Source organism: Callospermophilus lateralis, chromosome 3, assembly GCF_048772815.1.
Source record: "Callospermophilus lateralis isolate mCalLat2 chromosome 3, mCalLat2.hap1, whole genome shotgun sequence".
NCBI lineage: Eukaryota > Metazoa > Chordata > Mammalia > Rodentia > Sciuridae > Callospermophilus > Callospermophilus lateralis.
Window position 1 is genome coordinate 181094278 of NC_135307.1, and position 20458 is coordinate 181114735.

Sequence of the window (20458 nt, forward strand, 5' to 3'; positions counted from 1 at the left end):
TTATTTCTTGAATTTCAAATTATTCTAAAACTCACAGTCTCTTAAGTAATGCAGAATATTATTAGAAAGCTAATCATCTCCCTTAACTTCCAGAGGTACACTTATGTTAATAACCAGGTACAATTTTATTTACTTTTTACTCTATTTGTAAAATATAAATAGGGCTTGAAGTTTGGGGAAATGTGTTGTTTGATTTGGTTTGTTTTCAAAAATGGGATCATGCTACATAAATTGTTTGGGATTTTACTTTTGTCAGTCCATAGATCATATGTAGCACTTCAGATCAATATACTTATACCTGATTCTTTCCAACAGCAGTATCATTTATCCATTAACAAATCATAGATAGCACTTCGAATTAATCCATTTACATCTGATTGTTCCCAACTGCAACAACACATGTCATATCATGACACATTCAACTATTCCCCTACCAATGAGTGGGAAATATACTTTCATGGTGGTCTGCCATTGACATTCAGGGGTTTATTTGTTACAGCATCTAACATTACACTAACCCAGTGGTTTTTAAAATGTGGTTCCTAGACCAGCAGTATTAGGATCACCTAGGAAATTGTTAGAAATGCAAAATTTTGGCCAAGTTCCACACTTACCAGATCAGAAACTCTGGGGATGGATCTTAGGAGCCTGTGTTTTAACAAGCCCTACAAGTAATTCTGACATATGTTTAAGTTCAAGAAAATACTACCTTCACTCACACCCTGTCGTTCCTGGCCTGTGAGGGCTATGTTCATTTGCTCGCCTCTGCAAACAATTGCAGCAACTGCAACTGGGTGCCAGCCTCTGTGCAGATAGTTTTCCCATCTGTAGGAATCCAAGAAGTTTCTAGGGATGAAAAATCAAGTATTTAAGCAAGTTACACCACCACCACCAATTAGTTTATTTATTAATTAGCTCAGTCAGTCATTCTTTTGGGATGTATTGAATTTGTAGTCACAGACCATGAATAAATCAAACATATACCCATGTCTAATGTATTCAGAAAAATGTGACAGGCAAATCTTCCCTGAATGGCTTGGATGCCATTCCATAGGTGCAAGATGTTGCAATTGATAAGTTCTGTCTGCCAAAGATCACTCATCTGGAAATGCAATCCTGGAAGCTGTAAGAGTGCAGAAAGAATATGGGAGATGGAAGCAGAGAGAACAGGGCTTGAATCCTGGAACCCATCCCCACCCCAATCCACAACTCTCTGAGCTCTGCTTTTGCATCTGAAAGTCTGTGGTGGTAATAAAACCTACCTATAGGGCTATAGGTCCAAACTGTATTCTGTAGCTCCTCAGGGAAGGTTGTCAGTCAGCCTAGTGCCAATGCTTCTCAGTGACTGTCAAGAGATTGAAAAATTGAGGAAGGAATTAATGAACTCTCTCATGCTGCCTTCATGTCATGCATTAGAGCATGTGTCATTGCTGCCTTCTGCAGAAGGCCCTTGGGAGGCAAAGATGGAATGGGGGATGAGGATGGCATGGGGGAGGGCAGGAAGCCAGCTGTGAGGCCCTGAGCTTGGCTCTCCATTCATGAGCTATGAATGAAATGGTGATGAGGCTAGAACCAGGGTTTTCAAACTTGAGTACGCATTGGGATCCTCTGGATGTTTGGTAAAGCCCCAAAGGCTGGCTCTCAGCCCCAAGTTTTCAAACTCAGTAGATCAAGAGTTGTGCTGAAAGTTTGCATTTCTAACATGTTTCCAGGGGCGGCTGCTGCTGCTGCTGCTGCTGGTCCATGACCCACACTTTGAGAACAATTGGATTGGCATATTGCCAGATACTTATCACAATAAAAGTTGATTCACCCCTAAAAGAACTGTCTGATCCAAGTGCTCCTGGTTGGCAAGAGGAGGAGACTGCTCCAGTCAATCACCTAGTACCCAGGTATGGAGGTTGACCTCCTCCCAGAAGATGACCAAACAGGTGGAAAAGCTCAACTGCTTCTTAAGCTTCCCAGCCAGAAAGTGATTCACATCACCTCCATTCACATGCCCTAGGCCCTGCCTCATGCAGAAAGACCTGGAAAATGCAGTCCTTGAATGGGCAGTTGCTTCTCCATAAGTCACTTCTTCCTAGACATGCAAAGGGAGCACAGACCTTTAGTGATAAGCCAACTGCCACATAAGATGTGCCCTCTTCCTGTCTCCAAAACTCGGGCCTGGCCACTGGGAAGTGGGCTAGCCCAGCCACAGCCCCAAGCCAGATTCCTAGAGGTTAAACAGAGCATATTATGAAATAAGCAGGAGAAGGGGAGCCTTCCCTTCATACCCCATATCTGTGCCACAGACTTGAGCTCACCAACATGTCCACTCCCTGCCCTGTCCTCTGCAGGAGCCATGTGATACAGCAGAACCTAGAATTTTGGTCAAGTGGAAGAGTCATCACTTACCAGTTGTGTGACCTTGGACTTCCCTGGCCCTGGTGTTTATTGTGGCCAGTTGCTGCTGATTGTGGACAAATGAACTTCCATGCCCACCTAAACATTAGAATCACCAGGTGAAATTTAAAAACACACAAAAGTATTTATTGAAGCATTTTATATTTAGTACCCTAACTAAATCACCTGGAGAACAAAGCAGTCTATCTTCAGGCTCAGAATTCAGGTTAGGAAATTAAAAAAAGAAAAGATACGTTGAAGAGCTCTATTAGAACTCATGGTGACCATAGTTAACAACAATCTATTCTTGAAAATTGCCAGGAGAATAAATTTTAAGAGTTCTCAATATAAAAAAAGTGATAAGTACGTGAAGTAATGTTAATTTGCTCGATTTAACCACTCCACAAGGTATACATATATCAAAACATGTTGTACTCAATAAATATATATACAGTTTTTGCCAGCTAAAGTTAAAGGTTTAATTTTTTAAAAAAGAAGAGACAAATATTTACAATGTTTTTCATAAAAGAAAAAAAGAAGAGAAATGATATTAAAGGCCAAAATAGCATGGCTTCTGGGGATGTTGTGGATTTGCACTGAATCAGTTTAACTAAACTAGAACTATGTTTCCCAGAATTCCCCTCTCTGCATGGTTCTGAGTCAGCCTAGGCCCCAAGAGACATGAAGGAGCAGCAGCAGCCAGACTTTGGTTTTGTTGTTCTGTTTTGTTTTAACAACTCAGAGGTAGCTATGGGGGTGGGGTGAGCACCTAGACCCACATCCCCGGGCTGTGGTGGTGCACCCATGTCTCTGCTGGTTGCAAGCTCACCTGGTCAGTCCAGGACAGCACCTGCTGCAGCTCCTGTGCTCTCTGCCAGGCACCCTCCTCCAGCTTGCCCACCTCTTGGCCCGGGAGCCCATCAAATGACATGAAAGTGCTCACCAGCCTCTCCAGCAGGTCGTGGGTCATGAATCTTCAGAGCTGGAGATTCAAAGGAGATGAAAGGCTGTCGGGGACTCAAGGCACCTCAGATTCCTCTTTGTCTTTGCCCTCCAGCTCCTGCCTTTCCTTCCCCCACAGCCTGCCCTGGTGACTTCTGCCCCAAACACAGAAGTTACAGCCTCCTGCAGAGTGTTTGACCAGCTGCCCAAAATTGCACAGGACCAAACCCTCCCACCAACGCCCTTATTCTCTGTTGTTCTAGTGGTTTCCCATCTTCTCTGGTTGAATCTTGATGCGGATACAGGAACTTTTCTTCCAACACTCTCATTTAATTTTCACAAACACCTCAAGAAGAAGATATTATTTGGAGTCCCATTTTAGAGATGAGTGAAGTGAGGATCAGAGAAGCTAACCATTTGTCCAAGATCCCACAGCTAGTGAGTAGAACCAGGGCTGAGATGTGAGCCCAGGTGTCTCACACTCCAGAGCACTCTTAACCACTGGGCCTCTTTGTGGACTCCTTAAGATTAAAACCGCGCCCCATGAGATGGTCAACTCCATACCAAAGTCTCACATGGGTCTATGCCAGGACCCTGCTGTCCCCTCCCAGCTGTGTCCACTGTCTCAGGAGGGAGAGTCTTCCTTGACTGGGACCTGTCATCTGCAGAGGGAGGGTGGCCTTGCCTTTACTTTCATTTAGTGGCTTCCCATGCAAAAGACAGATTCCCATGCCAAGGACAGAGGCCTGCCCAGGAGAGAGGTCCAGAGTGGTGGGCAGGGAAAGAGGCAGAAGAGGATTAAAAAAAAATGATAGGGAAAAAAAGTCGGGAGGTGGACAAAGACAGCAAAAGAAAAGTCACCAAGAAACAGAAAAGGGAGAGAAAAGAAACAAGATATTTAAAAAAGAAAGAAAGAAAGAAAGAAAACAACAGAGAGATAAATAGAAATAGAGAACAAATGGAAGAAAAGGATATTGAAGAAGTGGAACAAATAGAGGCATGAAAGAACAGAAAAAAGAGGAAGAGAGAGAATCAGAGGAGACAGAGTCGGGAGGCAGAGAGATCTGTCAAGTTCTTAATCTAATGAGCACTTCTCCTCCTGGTCCCATATTCTTTGGGGGCATGCAGAATGGGATTCATGTCAGCCAGGTGCCTTGGGAAGGGAGGCGTCTTGGGGACTGCCCTTAGCATGCTGGACACTGGCCACATTTGACAAACCACCAAAAGACAGAGCCTCTGAGTCAGCTCTTTTCTTCCCAGCCCCACCTGCCCCACCTCTCTGGCTACTGTTCCAGGGATAATTACAGAAAGCCTGCTGGACTGGGGATTTATGAGCCTAGCGAGAACCCGGCTCCAGAGAGGGAGGAAAGACACCAGAGGAAGATGGTCACAGCCACCCACTGGGCTGGGCACTGCAAGATTCTATTACCTGTCCAGGCTAATGCCCAGGACACAGAGCCAACTCTTCCATCTTTCAGTCAACCTTTCTACCTTTCCACCAGCCCCTCCTTTCACCATCTTCCATATCATCCCACTGAAGGTTTTGCACCTCCGCCATTTTTCCTGTTCCTTTGCCAGTGGGTCTACCATCTGCCAATGCTGTCTTCTGTTGGACATCTCAGCTGTTTCTCTGCCATCCTCCATTTATCTATCTCTATTCTTCCATCAACTACCCATCCATCAAATCTCCATGGTTCAGCTCACTCCTCATCTGCCCACCAGCTCCTCCACCCAACTGTCCACCCGCCCTCCATCTACTCACCCACCTTTACAGTTTTTCCACTTCCAACCAGTTTCCTGAACCTCCACAGAACCCTCGATCACTGCCATTTTTTTTCTGGCCCACCCACCAATCCCTTCATCTGTAAAGAAGCCCCATATTTCAAAACTCCTTTCTTTCCTCCCCATCCAGGCCCCATTCCCCACTTATCTCCAAAATCTTTCAACCATCCACCAACCCCTTACCCATCTGTTAGCTAACTTCTCTATAAACTTGTTAACCCCTCTCCCTTGCACCAACAACTCACCTGCCAGCCCCTCTGTTCTTTTCCAAAACCTCCATCCATCCACCAAAAATCTCCAATTTCTCTATACATTTTCTACCATCCACATCAATCCCTACACCCACATACCAACCCTTCTGTTCAGTGGACCATGCCTCCTTCTGCCTAGACTCACAACTCCACGTCTAATCCAACAATACCTACCCACACCCACCATCCCATCCATCCATCCACTCAGCAACCCTTCCGTGAATAATATGTCAGCCTCTTCCTACACTGCTAACAATGTGTTCCTTCTATCCACCAAGCCCACGACAGTGTGATAACCTCTTAATGCACCAACTGACTTCACAATGGCCCCAACCCAGGCCTCAGGAAGGTTCAGTAAAAGGAAAATGGGTTTGTAGAACCGCAGGTCTGGGCTGCAAGCTTGGTTTGGAATACACTGTCAATGTAGCTCAGCCCAGTGCTCCCTGGCCTACTCACGGCTTTAGGAAGGTCCTCAAGGACACTGAGGAAGCTGGACAGAGTAGAAAGGGAAGTGGGGTAAAGGTCCTCTTACCTCTGTTAAGGACGCTGGTAAAGTTAATGACAGGCAGCTCCGCACCCTGTCAGCTAACTGGACAGCACAGAGAAAGCCTCACCCGGCTGATGGCTGCCCCAGCCTGTCCTGCCTGCCTGATGGGCACATCCAGGCCACAGTCCCCTCCTCTCTTTGAACCCTGGGGTTCTGAGCCAATTCCAAAGACCCTAAAAAGGCAAACCTATGTTGGACCAAGGCTTGGGCAGATTTTGCAGGCTGGGGTTATAAGTGACTCCAAGTATCACATGACACAATCAGCCCTATATGTTCCCATCCCTCTGCTTAAATATCAGCAAATTGTCTTGACTGCTTTGGGGCCAGATTAGAGCTAAGTCAGGTGGGAATTACATCAAACCTAGGTATAAGTTGGGGAATCAGCAAGATTCACGTGTGCGTTCTTCTCCTTGTATTTCCCAGCTGTCATTTGACTTCTCTGAGCCATGATGTCCTTGTTTTGGAAATGAGGATCAAAAAGCTCTTACATCCTACACAGGAATGTGATAGAAAAAGATAAACACACACACACACACACACACACACACACACACACACACACAAACACATTAGGATAAGGGTAGGCCCACAGTAGACCCCCATTGAGTGATACCTTCCCCTCATGTGGACTGGCCCTAGTGACCAAGGCCTGGTCATCTCTGTATTTCAGGGAAAATGGAATGACATACTTCTAATCTAAGACCAAGCCACTTTGACTGCCAAGTTAGGTCTTCCTTCCAAAGCTCCCCGTAGCAGCATTTCCACAGAAAAAAATCTGTTTTCAGAGAATCTGAAATACCTACAAAATTTTGAAACAGGGTGAAACTTGGTCGGAGCCAGAAACAAATTTCTTCTGCAAATCTCAGCGCTCCCTTTTGACATATGCCAGTCCCTGGCCAGTAATTGAGCTGCCAAATGAGTGTGCGAGTTTCTGTGACTTGGGTTTCCAAAGTGGCATTCAGCGAGTGATCAGTCTAATTGCTTTTGATATCTAGAAAAGCTAATTAAGGTAATAATACTTGGCACTTGTATAATAATAATAAAAATAATGACCCTTTATATGTAAGGAGCGTCTTTCATCCAAGGATCACAAAGCCTTTACAAACATTAATTAATCCTCACAACTCACCTGTGTGGTGGGTGTAATTAGTCCCATTTTATGGATGGGTGAATTGAGGCACAGATAGAGTAAGGGATGTCATGGAGATCACACGCTGCATCTCCTGCCAGGACAGGGGTGGCTCCGAAGATTCTAGAAGCCACTCTTAGAGCTCTTTGCTCTCTCCTCCTGTCAGCTCTCTCAAGGAATGCCACACACCACCACCACCACCGCCAAGAGCCAAAGCTTCCTCTGGACCAGCTTCAGAGGAAAGCAAAGTTCCAAGACTGTGCCTTAAGTGGCCTTGAGCTAGTCCCTTCCCTTCCCAGAGCCTTTATTTACTTCCCCATAAGTCAAGAGCGCTGGGCTCCATGATGCCTCGCACCTCAAGTGTCCAGCCCCTCAGCTGGTCGGTCATTCTGTTTCTCTCTTCACAGAAAGAGGCAGGAAGATCAAGTTCAAAGCCAGCCTCAGCAACTTAGGGAGGTCCTAAACAACTCAGGCAGGTATTGGGGACCTTGAAGTCATCAACAAAGATAGGGACTCAGCCAGTATCCCTGAGCAGTTGGGTTGCCAGATTGAGCAAATAAAAGCACAGGACAGGCAGGCAGATTTGAATTCCCGAAAAACAATGAACTGTTCTGCAAGTATGTCCTGTGCAATTTTTGGATATACTTATATTCAAACAAGATGTTTTGATATCAGATTCAAATCTAACGAGGTATCCTGTAATTTCTCCAGCCAATTTGCTTATTAGCCACTCTGGCAGAATCTGCTCACATCCCAATCTCAGGTCATCCTTACCTAGCCCTGGGAGGCAAGTACCACAATTCTCATTTTGCCCCTGAAACTATAGTCCAGAGAAGGGCAGTGACCTGCCCAGGGTCCCACGTTCTTCATTTCCGAGACCTCCCTGCAGCCTCCACAGACTCTTCCAGCAATTCCCCAGGTTCCAGAGAACCAAGTGCAAATGCTTTAATGGTAACCCTTCCAGGCCCTGAAAACCTGAGCCTAGAACCTCTAGCTTCCTGAGGGCCCAGTGGCCCCTGTCACAGACACATCTAGGCCTCACATATTTAGCTGTACCCAGCCCACTCTTCCTTCCCTTGGTCTTTTTTTTAATCCTCCCTTGTTACTGGAGATTGAACCCAGAGGTCCTTAACTGCTGATCCACATCCCCAGCCCATATTTTACATTTCATTTAGAGACAGGGTCTCACTGAGTTGTTTAGGGTCTTCCTAAATTACTGAGGCTGGCTTTGAACTTGCGATCTTCCTGCCTCAGCCTGCTGAGCTGCTGGATTACAGGCATGCACTACCACATCAGCCTCCCTTGGTCTTCTTAATCTTTACCTCTAATGATCCCTCCTCCTGGAGTGTGATTCCTATTTCCTCTGGAAAATACCAGGACCAGCTCCATGCCACATCTCCTGAGAAGCCCTCCCTTGCCAAACAATCCCTCTGCTGGTTAACCTCTAGGACTGTATAGTCCCCTGTGGTGTGTGTGTGTGTGTGTGTGTGTGTGTGTGTGTGTGTGGTGTATGTATGCATGCGGGCGCATGGGCACAGGCACTCTGTCTTCCCATCACCAGTACTCCCATTGCTGATACTTGGCCCTGTGCCACTGAAATTAACCAAGTTCTTCATTCATTCAACTAATATTTGTGTGGAACAGGGATATGTGTGATACAGGGGTGCTTATGTGTGTCTATGCATGTGCTTAGGTGTGCAAATGACATCTATCTGAGGTCAGTGTAAGCCTGTGTATAGAACACATGTGTACGAACATATAGGAGCATGATTTTAATGTGTGTGTGTGTGTGTGTGTGTGTGTGTGTGTGTGTGTGTTGCATATCCTGAAAAAGTATTCTGGAACCTCTCAGGATCAAGGCACTGAAAAAGCCGTGCTATTGGAAACACCTGGTCCTTCTTATGGCCTTCCATCAATCAAAGCACTTCGCATCGAGTTGATCATCCCCACCCTTGTAAGTTTACCAGTCTAGTGGAGGGGTCAACAATTTGTTTTTAACAAAATGCCAGATAGTCAATATTTCAAGCCTTGAGAGCCTTAGGGTCTATATCACAACCACTCAACTCTGCCATTGTAGTTGCCATAGAAAATACGCAAGCACCCAGTAAGCCTGTGTTCCAATAAAACTTCACCCACGAAAACTGTCAATGAGCCGCACCCTGGGTCTATTTTAGAAACAGACATTAAACAAACAGCATACAAATGAAGAATAACTATGAATAACAGAGTGTCCTAAATGTTGTAAAGGAGAAGATTCTGCTCAGACTCCTCCCTGGGAGGCTTTATACCTTATACTCCAAAAGCCCCTGGTTTGGAGTAGTCATTAAAGGCAGGGACTATCTTTCAACCAGAGGCCTTAAGACCCACTGTGGATATTGCACCTAATCCTCTGTGAGGTGTCCAGCCCGCACTGTGGGATCAGATGGGGCTGGGATGCAATAGGCCTGGGCTAGCTTCCAGGCCTGGACCCCTCCCTAGCACCTTCACCCATAGAGCTGCTCCTATTGCCATTCTTTCCAATCTCCCACCTCTGACTAACCGCCCCAGCCAAGCTGGACTGGGAGCTTATTGAATAGAGAGTGTTGGAATTCACATATTTGAATGAGACATATCCACATTTGTTGGCAAAAAAAGAAACACAAACCCTCTCTGGAAACCCCGAGGCCATATGAAGGAACAGATGTTTCCAACATCATGGCTTCTTGTCCCCTCCTTCAGTAGCTTGATCCTGAGAGGCTCCAGAATACATCTTCAGGACACGCAACACACACACACATTGAAATCATGCCCCCATGTGTTCGTACACATGTGTTCCATACACAGGCTCCCACTGACCTGGAGAGATGCACATTTACACACCTAAGCAATGTGTGGGCACACATATGCATCCCTGTTTCACACATATGACAACAGCATCCACAAGCTCAGATTCTCAGATTCATCTAGAGACACACAAACCCTGACACCTACACATGTATACTCAAGCATATAGTAAGTGTGTATGCATGTATGTGCACACATTCAGTATGCTCATGTGAGCATGTGCACACACTATGCAAACACACACACACACACACTCTCTCTATGGAATCCAGTCCCACCACATGTCTTGTAGGAGGAACTGGCCATGAAAATCACATTTCAGGCACTTCTAGATCACCCGCTCTGTCTGGGGTCTGGCGGCAGGAGCTGCCACTCTCAGCTCTGAGGAGGGCCACAGGAAGTTCCCATTTCCCTGGCTGCCAAATTTCAGTCACCTCTGACCCATAGAGAGACAGAAACTCCTCCGCTTCCTGCAGGCCAGCCAAGCCCTGCGTGCCCGGCACTCCTGGCCAGCGTGTGGCGGGAGGAGATAAAGCAGGGCTGGGTGCAGCCCCAGGCAGGGCTGCTGCAGTCAAGGCAGCTCCCTTGGCCTCCCCTGGGGTCAGTGCTGGCACACTGGAAACCTCCGGGGAAGGACCTTGGGCTGAGCCCAAGGTCGAATGTCTTCTTATTTGAAGGACACTGACAGTTCCCCTGCCCTGCCTCCAACACTTCTAGCAACCCTGAGGAGCTCACCGCCCCCAGCTGCCACCACCCACTCCTTTAACTCTTGCTGAGCCCTCTGGCTCCAGACAAGCTGTTGGGGACTCCATGGCACAGATAGAAGTGACAATGACGGGAATTAAGAAACTGGTGAACCCTAACTCCCAGCCTCTCTGTTGGCTGATCATCAGAATCTGGGGTAATCTCACCTTGAACAATTCATTCATTCATTCATTTATAACTGATTCACAACAGTTACGCTAATTCACAATAACCACCATAGAACCAGCTAGGTGTCCATCAATAAATTAAGTGATAAAGAAAATGCGGTACATACACACAGTGGAGTTTTTATTCAGCCATAAAGAAGATGAAATTATGTCATTTGCAGGAAAATGGATGGAACTTACATTTAAACAAAATAAGCTAAACTCAGAAGGTCCAGGGTCATATGTTTCCTCTCACAGGTAGAAGCTAGAAAGAAAAAAAAGGGAAAAAAAAAAAGAAAAGGTAGGGGCAGGTCTCATGAAAATTAAAGGGAGATCAGCAGAGTAGAGGAAAGGGACCAGGGGAGGAAGGAGGAGAGGAAAAGGAGAAATACTGGAGAGTGATACTGGCCAAATCATATTGTTGTATTGTGTGCTTATACGAATATGTAACCAAAAACCCCACCATTATGAACAGCTACAACATAGCAAAAAAAATATGGAGAAAAAAGCAGTTGTGATGAGGCTGGTGTCTAGTGCTGAAGAGTCAAAGGTGAGCAGACAAGTGTCTCAGGTCTCACTGTGGCTTGGAAACCTGGATGCCAAGAGAACCCAGCTTGATGGCCTCCCCTAGTCGGGAAGGCTTCACAGAGGAAGTGATATCTGATTGGGGTTCCAGAAGGCCAAAGACAAACGTGTACAAAAGAGCACGTGGGAAGGGCCTGAGACGGCCTGGTGCACGAGAGGTGCTCTGCAAATATTTTCTGTCTGAATAAGAGGAGAAATTGAGGCTTCTTAGGGGGGCAATGACATAGATTATCATTTACTGATGATACCTCTCAGTGATATCCAGGGGCCCCAAACTCTACATCTCACTGAAGGGCTTCTTTACCCAGGATGCATAAGTCTTCTTGCAAGGCTTCCCACTGCCCACCACACACCTACCTATAGACACACCCTGCATGCATGTGTGTACATGGGCTTTCAAACACGAGCGAGCCAACCATACCTGAGCAACATATGCAGTTCATATGCACATGTAAGAACAACAGCAAACACTTTTGTCCCGCTTTACCATGGACCAGTTCTTTGTGTTTATTAACTCAGTTAATTTACCCCGCTAAGGTGAGAACCAGTAGGACCCTCCTTTTCACATGTATGAAAACAGAGACATGGAGATGTGGGTCATCTGTCCAAAGTCATATAGTTCTTAGGTGTCAGGGCTGGGATTTGAACTGGGCCACTGGGTCCTGGAAACCACACTCCTGATCTTCATGGCACCATGGTCCCAGCCACTGCCCCCAGCCTCCTGCCCACTACCCACCTTTCACACCTCACCCACCCGGGATTGGCATCCCCTGGAACCCCAATACTCAGGACTCCTGCCTCACTCATCTCTTGCACACTCTGTCTCTCCACAGTGCACATCCTCTTTTGAGACTTGTGTTAAGCATAGACAAAGGTCTGAGGCTTTATGCTAAGCATTTGATGTGCATTCTCTCATTCAACAATAAATTTATGATGGTTCTATTGTTATTCACCTCATCTCGCAGGTAAGTAAACTGAGAAACAGAGTGGTCAGTCACTTGCCCAGGATCACAAGGAAGCAAAGCTCAGAGTAGGCTCAAACTGCCCCAGGCCTGAGCCCCCGCTCTTGAGCTCATCCTAGACTGAATCCTGTTCAGTGTTGGCTTCTGTGACTGAGAGAAATATCTGAAAGGAGGAGGAAGAGGAAAGAAGGGAAAAACAAAACAAACCGAAAAAAAAATTAAAAAAAAAAACAGCACTTGGTCATTATGAATAGTGGGCATGGGAGGGGTGGGGAAGAGGATACACAGAGCGGCCTTGCAAACTTTCAATGCCCATGAACGTTTTGGAAATACGGAAAAGTTCACAGTGTTGTGCTGTGGACACCCACAAGCCGGCCTCTGAGATCTGGCGACTAGCATTCCACCATGCTTGCTATCTCACCTGAGGTGGCAATGCTTTGCAGATGTTTCCGGGCTGAACAGATCGTCAAGGCCAAGCTCCCTTGGGAAAAGCACTGTGGGTGACCCAGGTGATGGGGTTTTACTGGGGCCAAAGAACCTGTGCAGAGTCCAATGCACACCTGCAGTGTGCCCGTGTGTGCTTGCACACCAGAGAACAGGGATATAGAGAAACATCAAAGCCCAGGATTCGGAAGAGAGCCAGAGGCTACTGGTGGTCAGTCGGCCAGTTCCTTCCTACCCGCCATCCCCACAGGAGAAGCAGGGCCCTATCAGCCATGAAGGCCGCCAAGAGCCCCTGGGGCTCAGGGCCAGGCTGGGGGTGGGTATTTCCCTAATTGGCCTGCTTCTCGTTCACCCAGCAGAGGAAACAGCCGCTGGCCTGAGCCTCCAAATGACAGGAAACGCCATGGAGGGCCACTCGGGCAGTAATTACTACTTTGAGAAAGGAGAAAAAAAAAAAAATAAAAGCTGAGAGGGAAACAGTTCCAACTCAGATAATCTGTTCTTTGGGGGGATGGGAGGATGTTTCAAGGAAAAGACATTTTGAAAAGCCTTCAATCAATCTGACAAGCAATTATCTGCTTAACTGCTGGTACAAATCCCCCATGAGGACTGGTGCCCCTCCCCACACAAACCCCCACACTGACACTCAGTCCCCCTGCCCTGTCCCCCTACTGGCCGAAAGGATGGAACATGGAGATTGTGGCCAGATTTGGAAAACCTCAGCTCCAGGGGCAGCCGTGGGTTGAGGTAGAGGACAGTGCTGCCTGATCCCCTCCACCACCTGTCACACCCATGTGTGTGTGTACATAGGCATTTGCCCCTGCACACAGAACAGTGTGACCACAAGCCTTGTCCTAAGGGTGACGCAGGATAAGACTGGTTCAAGCAGTCCCTCCTTCCCCAGGCCACTCCAGCATTCTACAGGTCGTTAATTCATTCAACAAACATCTTTCTTGAAAAGAAAATTTGTTAGGACACTGGCAATGAAGACAAGAGAAACTATGGCCTTCTGATACAGCTGGAGAAGGTCATTGTCATCTGTTCTTGGTCTCCCAGACCCATTTGAAGAAGTAGCATAGAGGACTGGAGAGAACCTGCCTGGGAACAAAAAAGCACTGGATTCAGACCTAAGTGTGACCAGGGGGCTCTGGGCCCCACAAGGGCTACTATAGAAAGCCAGCTGTCGGGCCTCTTTTCTCCTCTACAGGCCCCAACCCCTGCTTTCCTGCTTTGACCACCTCTTCCAGGTCCCAGGCCTAGCTCTTACTTAGAGAATTCTGGAACTGTCTCAGTTCCAGTCACGTGGGACAGAGAGAGAGAGAGCAGGCACTTTGGGCCACTGTCTTTCCAGGAAAGGATCTCACTCCACCCTGCAGTTCTGATGAGAGCACAAGAATAAGCCCCAGCAGTGCAGAATCGGGCCTGACTGGCTAATCCCCTTGCACACACAGGTGCAGCCCCTCATCAACAACTTCCAAGGGTACATGGTCACCAACTGACACATACACAGGCTGCATGCCACAAAGCGAGACCCCTGCATGACTAATCTCACTCCCTTGGGCGCACTTGGATTTGCACCTGCACCGTCACCCCCGTGGACACCCATGCTCCTCCTTGTCCATGCACAGCCTCATGTGCACACACTCGCACACTGTGCCCCAATATCAGCCTCACATGACTTTCTCACCCCATCACACACCCAGGTTCTATGCTAGAGGCAGCACGCACGTTCTGCATCCCTCTCTCACTGACACACATGCACAGAATTGACAGACACAAGACGTCACACCCTAGTGTCCACACACTCACTGTACCACACACTCTTGCCTGGAAGAGAAGACAGAGGAAGAAAGAATCCTCAGGCCTGATGGAGGTCTGGAAGGGAAATGAGGGAGCACTGAAGTGCCCTGCCCCTGGGCAAGCGGGGATTTGAGCAGATGCCATAGAAAGCCTGCTACAGAAGAGTCCTCATCAGCACCACAGAAGGGAGCCCAGGACCACGAAATTGGTCAGGATAGAAACATGGAAAGATCTCCACAGCCAGAGGCTCACAGAAGAGGGTCAGAAGAAACCTAGGGCCCAGCTATAGTATCAGAGACAAAGGGGTGGCCATCCTGGTGGAATCCCAGGGCTCCTCCTAGCAGAGGGAACACCTGCAGTGTGCTAACCCTGAGCAAAGCAGGATTTCCCGCTGTGAGGCACCAAGACTGTTCCTAGTCAGAACAGTCTATAGGTGAGGAGACAGAAGGCAGCAACTTGCAGCAACTTGCCCTGGGGCACAATTATAAGCTCAAGAGATGGAATAAAAACTCAGGTCCTGCTAACTCTAATGTCTATGCAGATAACCAGTTTGAGATAGCAACAACCTAAATGAGACACTCCGTGTCAAAAGACTGAACCCAGAGCAGATGCATAACAAACATGAGTTATTGCTATTCTTGTCCATCTCTGATTCCAAAACTGGTAGCACTGGCAAAGCTGAATGCTCTGAAGGGGAAGCCAAATGAGATGCATGTGAAAATCAGCACCCCACATTTTACACTCGGGCCACTGGGGGCAGATCTACAGCTAAACTCTGCAAATAGCCAGGTGGGTGCTGCACACAGAGCTTAGAGCCAAGGACTAACTCCAGCTCCACCTGCAGCCAGGGTGTGCGGGCCAGGCTCTGCCTTGGCAGGGTGGAGAGCAAACACGGACCCTGGCAGGCCCCATCTGACATTGCAGTCCTGGGATGTGGGATCCTGCTTCCCTTGAGAGCCTACTGCCTGGAAAGCCAGTGGGTCCTCTCCACCCAGGCACAGGGGCCCTTGCAGCACCTGTCACAGCCACAACTGTGGCAGTATCTCTCAAGGCCATCAGCAGAGACAGGGCTGGAATGCGAGTAGGGATGGAGCAAAATGATCCTGCTCGCCTGGCACAGGAGGGAGGTGGCTGTTTGCTCTCCCAGGACATTTCATTTTGCCTGGTGTTTGGCAAGACATATCTGATGCACTGGCGGGCGGGCACATTGCTCACTGTGTCCCCGCGAGGACACACCTTGTGTTTTATGAGCAGAACAACTCAGGCACAAGATCAGCCCCGAGTTAAAACCCAGCCCCCACCTCCTGGCTGCACTACACAATAGCAGAAACTCCCCACTTACAACAGAGCTGGGCAGACACCAGCCGTCCATCCATCCATCTATCCATCCTTTTCATCAGCATGTATTGACGCCTACCTGCACCCGGCCCTGGGCTTGCATTGGAGATGCAGGGACACATTAGAGACTGTTCCTTCCCTTCAGAGGTGGAGATGGGAGAGGTGATACCCTTGGGAAGGGTGGTGTAGCAGAGTGGGAACTTTGGCAACTCACAGAACTGGGGGTCAGACTCAGGCTCTGTCCCTTCCTCACAATGTAACCTGGGCAAGTCACTTGTCCCCAGCAAGTCTCCGATCCCGTCCAGTGGCATGAGGATGAGGGGAAATGGCACGGGACACTACTTGTAAAGTGCTGAGTCCCAGGGCTGGGACCCTGAGACTTTCAGTGAGTGTCAGCGGGTGTCCTTGTGGCCTTCTGTAAAATGGGTACAGTACTACTTGGCCTTGACAGTGAATTTGTACCAAAGACGATAACGTGTGGTGGGAGCATGTCGTGAATGGTCAAGGACTTATTTTATCACTCACCTATTCAGCAAATATTCCTTGAGAATCTGAAAAGGACCAAGGCCAGTGCTAAGGATGAGGTCACCCCACTGGGAGGATTAGGAGACGGGCATCTAGGAAGGAGAGTCGACCTGTGAGCACACCAAGCACCAGCCTGGTGCCATACAAACAGCAAGAAAGCTTCTATAGAGGAGGGTGAAGGAAGGGGTCATGCCAACTGCAGAGGTCAAAGAAAGCTTCCTGGAAGAGGAAAGTGAACCTCAGGGTGACAAGGACAACGAACCCCAAAACCTCACCTCTAAAATCTAAGCAAGAGGCATACACTCCACTCAGAGAACCCACGTGCTTTCAATGTCCCAAGAGGAAACAACCCAGACAGGGCTTGCTGATCACCCACCCAGTGTGCAGACATGCACCCTGGGAGCTCTGAGGACAGACATCTGAGAAGTCTGTAGGCAGCTGGCCTCAAAGTCAACCTTAGAACCAGGAGGAGGAACCAGGCGTGGTGACGCACACCTGTAATCCCAGCACCTCGGGAGGTTGAAGCAGGAGAACTGCAAGTTCAAGGCCAGTCTCAGCAACTTGATGAGACCCTGAGCAACTTAGCAAGCCCCTGTCTCAAAGTAAAAACTAAAAAGGGCTGGGGATGTGGCTTAGGGGTTAAATGGCCCTGGGTTCAACCCCTGGTACCAAAAATAAAATAATTAAAAAATAAACCAGGATAAATGAAAGACTACCTCCTCGGATAAGCAGAGACAGGCTGGGTGTCCTAGAGGAATGAGACCCCAGCCTGGAGAGCCAGATGAGGCCAGGAACAAAGGGGACAGGCTGTGTTGCCTGGGCTCCTGATCAACCCTCAACCCGTGGGTACCACTTCCACAAATCTGCCCGAGGAGTCAAGTTTGGAACCTGGGACTGTCTGCTCTGAACCCTGTCATCACGACCCACCAGGGTGCTCAGTTAACGTCCCTCATGCACCTGCACAAACTCCTTTCCCCGGGAAGCTCTTCTGCATCCTGCTTTCTGAAGAAACCAGACTCCCCGAGTACACCCCCTCCAGCCCCCAGGCATGTCTTTCCCTCTTCACATTTATGGCTCCTGAGGACCCAAGGTAACTCCCAGGGGAAGCCCTTGGCTGACATCCGCCCCAGGAAGCCACATTAGCGACTTCATTCATCAGGGTCTGGTTTGAGCTTCTTCTATTGTGTGCTGTAATCATTTGTTTATTTCAACTTTGGCGGCAGCCCCAGTTTATTACAATTATTACTGTCTGGCAGGGGAGAGAATATATTTGCCTTTTACAAGCACACAGGAATGGTATTCTTGGATTTTGTAAGACTCGCCTTATTCAATCCCTCCAAAACTATCAAAGAATGTTGAAAGGAGAATTTAAATCCGTCGATACATACCACACACACACACACACACGCACACACACACCTTTAACTCCACAGATAATCAAAGAAAAGTAAGTTAAAATTTTAAAAAAGAATAACAGTTTATCTAGTAGCAGGCTAAATAATAAATAATAATACCTAATGCTGGTAAGGTTGCCCTGAAATTACTAAACGGACAAGCTGCTGGAGGCAAAGTAAATTAGAACAGGCTTTATGGCAAGTAAATTGGAAAATATGTATCACAAACCACAAAAATGTTCCTGCCCCGAGACCCACTGATTCTGCTTCTGGGAATTTATCCTAAGGAAATGAGACAAATAAAGAGAAATGCTCTGCAGAAAACAGAAAAGTGTTCATTGGAGCATTATTTAAAATAGGAGAAAATTGAAAGTAAAATTCAGCCATACCCAGCATCAATTTGATGAAGTAATAGGTGGCCATGAATATGATAATCTGGAAGTCTGGCACAGCCAGCAAAGACACGTTTATACTATGTTCACCTTTCAAGTTTATTGTCAAGAGCAGTAAGTACAAACTGTATATTAACATAAAAGTCCCAGTGCTTCCAATGCGGCGCTGTTAGCCTTGTGGGGAAGATTTTCTTCTCTCGTTTTCTAAACTTTCAGTTGGGTTATATATTGGTTTTATAGTTTCTTTTAACTGGAGCTAACAAATGATCATGCTCCACAAAAGAACTACAAACAGCGCTTAATTAGAAAGAACAGCTTTCACAAGACCCTCAGTCTGTCTGGGCCTCATTTCCGTCTTCCTTAAGATCATCTGCCCCATAAATGGAGTGTGGGAAGTAGACCTGGGAAGACTTTTTAAGTCTTTAAATCAAGTGCTGTAAGGAAGAATGGGTTTGTCAAAAATACCGGCTAGTGTTCGTCAGACATTAATACCCATCCATTAAATCTGGTCCTCCCAACCACCCTGCAGAGTAGAACGTCAGTCCATTTTACAGATGGGAAACCTGAGGCTCAGAGACCATGGAAATTTGTACAAGAACAGCACAGGTGGTAAGGAGTGGACGCAGGGCTCAAAGTCATATCTCTCTAGCTCCACAGGTCCTTGTCGCTGCTTCTCAACTCATAGGGATTGTTGTTCTTCAAAGAATATACTCCAAAAGAAGTTGGTTCATTGAGAGGATTTTGAAGCTGCGGCTTGAAGGGGTCTCCAGGTGGCCCCTTCCATCTGCTTGGGGGGCCCCTCTTCCTTGGAAGGGAGGGAAGGACTCCAGGCTCAACTGGCTTTGCCTGAAAGAGGACTTGCCCAGCCAGTCACTGCAAAACCCATCGGTTCCACGCATTCCAAAAGAAAGCATCCACTGTACCAAGAATGCACCTCGGCAACCACAGACACAGGCCCCGAAGAAGAAAAGAGGACTGGAGGAACCCCTGATTGGCTGCCGGTGATGTCATGGCCCAGCCCGGAATGCCTGTAAAGGGCCTGTACTGGGCAACTTTATAGGGACCTTGGTGTCTGCACGCTTCCTTGCTGGCAGCCAGGCCAGCGTGACAACTCCCGACAGCCGGCACCCCGCCCGCCCCCCACATGTCCCCAGTCTCCCTGCTCCGGGCCTCTCCCAGCCTGTAATTACCCCAAGTACCCAGCTTTATGGGCTTAGAGGGGGGGCGGGCAGCAAAAGCAAGTCCCTTGAAAGGGACCCAGAAATCTTCCCAGCAGGGCTTTGAGAGCAGACCTAAGTAACCCTGGGGCGGGGGCCGGGGGGGTCTGTCCTCCTCAGATACACTTCTGGCTCCCAGGTCCTTCTAACTGAATGCACTCCCCTGCCCACCGTCCTTCAGTTCCCCAGGCCACTTGGGATGAAATACACACTATGCCCTGCGGCCTCTTCATGGTCTGGGTTCTGCCTCCTGTCTCACAACCCCCCCACCCCACTCCACCATCTGCACACACACACTGAGTCCTCACCTTCCCCTAAACTCCTAAATACTCGTCCCTGTCCTGAAACACTGATTCCTCCCCCTTTAGCTGGCTAATGCCCACTCACCCTGAGATCTCACTTCGGACTTCTCCTGGTTCAAGGATCTTTCCAGGGCTCCTGCCCATACTGGAATAGCTTCTTCTGGACTCTCCGAGGCCCCCAGGTTTGCCTTACGTCTTAGTCACATCTGTCCCACCAGGAGCAGATACTACAACAAACAAAAATCAAAGTGTAATGAATCAGGCAAGTTCCCTGGAGGCTCCCTCTGCTGCAGCCTCTGGAGTTCAGGGTAGAACTTGACCTCTGAATCCCCACGGCCTGGAGGAAGGAGCCGTGGTATAAACACTCCAGGACCATATTTTGGGGTTGGGGGCTACTCATGATAGCCATCAATTTTCTAATGTGTCATGAGCAAGGCCCAGGGGACTTGGACAGTGAGAGGATATCCTGGGGCAGTTGGAAGTCAGGTAGTGTGGCACTGTGAAGTGAGGCCCAGGGGGAGATAAGCCAGGCCTGGGCATGCGCCAGGGTGGCCCCACCACACTGCCTGGCAGCTGCTTCTCTTCAATAAGACCACAGCTCCATACGTGTCTTCTGTCTTGGTTGTGGCTGTATCCCTCAGGGCTAGCCCAGTACCTGGCACACAGGCACAGCTAGTCCCCAAGAAATCCTATCAATGTAATTGATAAGTACTTCAGAAATCCTATCAA

General features: G+C 48.1%; 1 long non-coding RNA gene across 2 annotated transcripts; it reads right to left on the reverse strand.

Moving 5' to 3' along the window:
- Positions 1-877: 877 nt before the first annotated feature.
- On the reverse strand, positions 878-3467 carry LOC143394448 (uncharacterized). 2 transcript variants are annotated; one of them, XR_013090695.1, is made up of 4 exons: positions 3329-3467; positions 2398-2484; positions 1263-1345; positions 878-1123 (listed from the first exon to the last, which is right to left on the reverse strand). It is a non-coding gene; the product is annotated as an uncharacterized LOC143394448 (long non-coding RNA). The 2 variants fall into 2 exon arrangements; XR_013090696.1 differs by having other exon boundaries at positions 3215-3467.
- Between the last annotated feature and the right edge of the window lie 16991 nt (positions 3468-20458).